This window comes from Megalobrama amblycephala, linkage group LG7 (genome assembly GCF_018812025.1).
Source record: "Megalobrama amblycephala isolate DHTTF-2021 linkage group LG7, ASM1881202v1, whole genome shotgun sequence".
NCBI classification, from domain to species: domain Eukaryota; kingdom Metazoa; phylum Chordata; class Actinopteri; order Cypriniformes; family Xenocyprididae; genus Megalobrama; species Megalobrama amblycephala.
The window spans coordinates 7,406,461-7,412,533 of NC_063050.1; the positions used below are offsets into that span (position 1 = coordinate 7,406,461).

Here is a 6,073-nt window from a genome sequence, read left to right on the forward strand (position 1 = left end):
TCGCCAGAATAATGTGAAACTGCTACGTTTTGGTTGCTATGAACAATATTTTGAGTTAGTTTCTGCATAAAAATAAGGTTTGATTACATTTTTAGCGAGAAATATATATTCTATTTTCATAATATTCACTCAGTGAATGTCAACCCGTTCTCACTCCTGACCGTTCTCACGCTGAAGAAATCTCCTTCAGAACACATCGCGATATTTGGCATCAGTTCGCGTGTGCTGGATGTTGGTAAGTAGTCGTAAATACGCTGTTCTAATGTTTGATATAATGTCTTTTCTGTTTGCAGATATTAATCAGATTAACGTTAGCTCCCTCATGTTCAGTCACTGCATTATATCTGTCACCTCCGCTAAGGTTTGCTTTTCATTGTTTTCTATATTAAATACTAAACTAGGGTGATTAAACACTGTCACGTGACGTGCAATATATTGCACAATATATATAACATATTCATATCAGGTTCAAAGTAGTACAAGTGTAGTTTCAAAATGGTATTTGTTGTAGAAGCACGGTAAAAAACAACACTTACCATGCTTTTTACCACAGTATTGGTAGTTTTAATGTGATTTTTGTTGTAAATACAGAGTAACCACAACACTTATCATGCTTTTAATGCCTAATAATGTTAAATCCAAAAAACTGTAAGGTCAATAAGAACTTCTTTCCTGTATATATTTATATATAAACCTATATATTATAAATAATGATATTTTCTTTTCTCTTGTTTTAGCTGAAAAGACAAAAAGGGCCTTTTGGAAATGGATGAAGGAGACAGAAAGCTGCAAAGGCAAATAATTGCAATGGTATGTATGTGTTGCTTTTAACCCTTTATCAAACATTTTATCAAGCATTTGTTAAATAGTCTCACAGTAAATTAAAATTAAAGTCAAATCCTGTACATATTTATCACCTTATTTGTAAATCAGTTGTGCCCCTTCTTGGACAGTTGGACGTCCCACACATAAAAGTTTATATTAATTCCATTGAATTCTTTAAAATGATTACAGATTGGGCCCAAAATGTTCCAATGATACATGATGTCTCTCCGCACCTCATAACTACCTCTGTTTGCAAGAGTGGAAATTATCATTTGACTTGTCACATGACATCAGATATTCAATTATTTTGTCATAATCAAAATAATTGAATATCTGATGTCTATTCAATATCTAATCAGTTACACTGCTGATAATGTCCTGCTTGCATGTGAAACATGTTATTTTTTTATTTATTCTTTTAAATATAAATATAGCTTGCTATTAAAGACATATGTTTAATCATGGAAATGCCCACATATCAGTGAACTTATTACATAAATGCATTTAACATTTAATTATGCAACACTCTTTACAGAAGGAAATCCTACAGTTATGTGTAAATTGACAACTTGAATGTGATGTAATAAATTTACCTTCCTTTCTGTCTTGCAGGATTACTTGCAGATTACTTAGTCCTTCTTTTTAGGATCTCTACAACATCAAACTCAACAGCTCTTTTAAGAGCCGACCCTCACAAGAGCTACTAGTGAGTCGCTGCAAACCTGCCATGATCAGCCCTTTCCAGGTAAAGTTTCTAGATATTTAAATCAGTATTTACTCATCAAATGCTCTCCTGGATGGTATGGTAAATTAACTGATTTATAACTGTCTCAATTTGTATGTTTTAAGAACAAGAGTAATTGCACACAAAGTAGAGACTTTCTTGTTTTTCTGTGCAGAGAAGGAAGACCAGTCCTTATATCAAAACAAGCTCATCGAAGTCCTTTGTTTAGGGTGAGGAAGGAACATGACCATCTCATGCCCAAAGAAGACAGAAGTCCATTGGTATGTCTTGTGTTGAGGCAATGCTGTAATATGTAGTACAGAATTTAATGTTGTTCTCTCAAAGGACTATTAAGTTCTTAAAAAGTTCTTAAAAACTGTTCCTTCTGTTTTTTTTGTTTGTTTGTTTGTTTGTTTGTTTGTTTGTTTGTTTTTTTAGATAAAAGCAGACAGGGAAGCTTTGGAAGATAATGAGTTAATATAATATAATATAGTATAATAGGAATTAAATAGTAAATGTTCTTTAAATTATGTGTAATACCTAGTTTTTTTGGCTTGAAATAAGGCCTTATACTGCACAGACCTAAAACATTGTATTTGTGTTTTAAAACAGATAGCAAGTGAAGTCACTAACAGAAGATCCTAGAGGAAAAACGACTGATGTGCAGCTACGGAGGAACACAAGAGGCAGAAATATGCATGGCCATGGCTTCTTCATGAGTACGGTAAGTCCTGTGCCTATTCTTAATTCTTGCCTTAAAGTTTTTATTGCAGTATTTTAACAATTTTACATTGTACAGGTTATCACTTGGTTTTTGACCAAATTATGCTCTTGAAACAAGAAACAGAAGAGTATGTTGTCCTGAAAGAAATCAAGGCTCAAAAGAGAGCATGCCTTTCTAAAAGATCTTTTAAAACAGGTTGCTGTTAATATGGGTAAAACAGTTTTTGTTCAGTACTTAGCTTACAGTCTGTGCTGCATTTTTATTATAATATATATATTATGTACTGCTGTTTTGTAAAGTTAAATCAGGAACAGGCAACTCTAGCCCTTTTGCTGTCTCCTTTTTGAGGTGGAGAGTTTACCTCCAACCATAATTGAGCACACCTGAAAATTTAACCAAAGTCTTCAGGTGTACTTATAGACAGTTATAGGCAGTTGGGTTTGAGGTTGGAGCTAAATCTGCAGGACCGTGGACGCTGAGGGCCAGAGTAGCCCACCACTGTTTAAATCATGCAGAACATAAGCTGACCTGGCTGTCCATTAAACTACTTAACTTGAATTGTCTGTGTTTTTTTGTTTTACTTTTAGAACAGGACTGAAGAACGCCTGACAATGGGATGTTAAGACTTCTTCCTCTGGTTGAGAAAAAGCTACAGCACATCAGTGATCACATCTTCTGGTCATCAGTTGTACTGTAGAGTACAACTGAACAAACTGTTTAGAAGAAGAAGAACATGAACATGATAGAGACATGTACAGGGAAGAGCAAGAACCCAGTTCAGCTGTGATAATGAATCTTTATTTTAAACTCAATATCAAATCTGTTTTCTGGATCATAGTTGACTGGATGGGATTCTGTGGCGCTCATTTGTGCAATAGGAGTAAAGTCTGTGAATGGATTATTATGACGTTAACGTATTTTTGAAGACACGTTTTTATTTATCTTGAATCTCATTTGTCTTTATGCAAATTTCAACCTTATGCTGTATCCTCCAATAAAGTGTTGTGTAATAAATTATGGTGAACGTAGTGTTTGGTAGAGTAAATACAATTTAACTAAGCTGAAGTTTATTTCATAATTTAAAAAAATGACATATAATTTCCATGATTGTTTTACTTATTAATACATAAATATATATTACATAAATATTTTCGATCTAATTCATGATATTTGGGACAACAATGCACCAAAAGTTGCATATACTTTCATGTTGTGACAAGGATGGCAGTTTTCCAGATAAATAAAGGGAAGGAATGTGAATAAAGAGAGGCTGCAGTGGGTTATACTGATACAAACACTTCAAGCAGAGCTGAAGAAGATCGATGTTGATCATTCTGGTACATCTACTACTGCATTCAAAATGACAGCTGGACATTACTGATGTCAGGCATGTGAGGAGCAAGAAGAGGGGGTGATAATGACATTTTGGCACAGTTTCTTATTTTACTGAATAGTGCATTATCCTTGTGTAACAGTAATAGTGAAGTGTAAATATAAATAGTTTTTAGTTTACTGCCAACACTGGCAGCTGGATAATGGCAAGTTGTTGTGGGTTCATCCATTATATTTATTGGTGTTCATACAAAAAAAAGCAAAGAAATAATCAACTACTATTCAATTAATCAATTATTAGGGCCCAAGCGAAAATTCGCGCAGGGCCTCTTGTTCTTCTAAGGATTATTAGGGCCCAAGCGAAAATTCGCGCAGGGCCCTCTTGTTCTTCTAAGGATTATTAGGGCCCAAGCGAAAATTCGCGCAGGGCCCTCTTGTTCTTCTAAGGATTATTATTATGGCCCAAGCGAAAATTCGCGCAGGGCCCTCTTGTTCTTCTAAGGATTATTATTATTTTTTTTTTTTTTTTTTTTTTTTTTTTTTTTCGTTTTCCGGGGCTTTTTGGGGGCCTTAACATGCTCAAAAACTCTTGAAAATTGGCACACACATTGGAATCCGCGGCCATTAGGACGCCGAGAGGCTGGTACCCGGGCGTGGCAGGGGGGCTCGACAGCGCCCCCTTGAAAAAAGTCTGAAAATTTGGTCCATATATTAAACACGCTTGCACGTATTAGTATGAAACTCAGTACACATATAGACCTCATCGGGCCGAACAACTTTCGTGCTCTAAGTTAAACACCACGCCAACAGGAAGTCAGCTATTAAGGGTTGTTTGAAAAACGCATGCTCTGGAATTTGATATACTCCTCCTAGACGATTAATCCGATCGCCACCAAACTCGGTCAGCATGAAGTCAAGACACTGATGATTAAAAATTGCCAGGGGATTTTTGATATCTCGAACGGTTTGGCCGTGGCGAGGCAACGAATTTATGGCGAGAAAAGGAAACAGGAAATGTGTTATAACGTCTGCATACATATATTGATCTTTATGAAACTTCACGAGTGTGTTCGTTATAGGAGTCTGATCACATGGATGTGACTATTGTGAGTCAAAGTTATAGCGCCACCAACTGGCAGCAGGAAGTGTATCACTTTTTGAAATGTTTTGAGATCACCCTCTTATTTTTACCTGATTTGCTTCAAACTTCATCAGTGTAATGTCAATACACAGCAGATGTAGACTATGACAGGATTTTTGATATTTGAAATATTGTTGCCATGGCAACAGGTCAAACTGTAATAATATTCTTGAGTGTTTTTGAGGCTCTTAACATGCTTCAAATTGCATGAAACTCGACACACACATCAATATTGTCAACCAGTAGACATGACAAAGCCATAGAAATGGGCGTGGTGGAGGGGCTCAGTAGCGCCACCTTTTGACAAAAGTGGGGGGGTTAGTTTTTCCTACAATCACCAAACTCGGTACACATATTGTTTCTCATCAAGCCGGACAATTTTTCTAATTTACATTCATTAGCTCCGACCAACAGGAAGTCAGCTATTTTGGTTTGAATGTTAATTTTTTGAAAAAACAGGCTATGAATTTTATACTACTGCTCCTACAGGGTTTATCCAATTTACACCAAACTTTTTTTAACTTGTTGCTAACACATTGAAGTTGTTTAATTGCAAACGGATTTTGGATATCTCAAACGGTTTGGCCGTGGCGAGGCAACGAATTTATGGCAAGAAAAGGGAAACAAAGTGTTATAACTTCTGCATACATTAATTGATTTTGATGAACTTCGGCTTAGTCTTCGTTGTACAAGGCTGATCACATGGATGTGACTATTGTGATTCAAAGTAATAGCGCCACCAACTGGAAGCAGAAAATGTGTCACTTTCAGCATACATTGAGATCACCCTCTTATTTTTACCTGATTTGCTTCAAAATTCATCAGAATAATGTTAAACTTGGCACATGTAATCCTTTGAAAATGGGCAGGGAGGAGGGCTCTATAGTGGCACCTTGTAGTGCAGTAAATGTGGAGTGAATTTGACATAGTCCTTTGATGTTTAACCGTTTTAAGTGCCTATTGCCGCTGTGCACAGTTGCCCTGAAGCCACCGGGGTGGCGGTGCCACCGGGCTTGGGCCCGCCATCGCTGCTCGCAGCTATATTTATTTTTTTTTTTTTTTTTTTTTTTTTTTTTTTTTTTCCGTCTTCCGGGGCTTTTTGGGGCCTTAAACATGCTCAAAAACTCTTGAAAATTGGCACACACATTGGAAATCCGCGGCCATTAGGACGCCGGAGAGGCTGGTACCCGGGCGTGGCAGGGGGGCTCGACAGCGCCCCTTGAAAAAAGTCTGAAAATTTGGTCCATATATTAAACACGCTTGCACGTATTAGTATGAAACTCAGTACACCATATAGACCTCATCGGGCCGAACAACTTTCGTGCTC

The 6,073-nt window shown here is 36.7% G+C and overlaps 1 long non-coding RNA gene across 1 annotated transcript; it reads left to right on the plus strand.

Moving 5' to 3' along the window:
• LOC125271657 lies at positions 1-3,287 on the plus strand. Its single transcript, XR_007185687.1, has 5 exons — positions 1-235; positions 738-810; positions 1,438-1,570; positions 1,725-1,830; positions 2,162-3,287. It is a non-coding gene; the product is annotated as an uncharacterized LOC125271657 (long non-coding RNA).
• Positions 3,288-6,073: the final 2,786 nt, after the last annotated feature.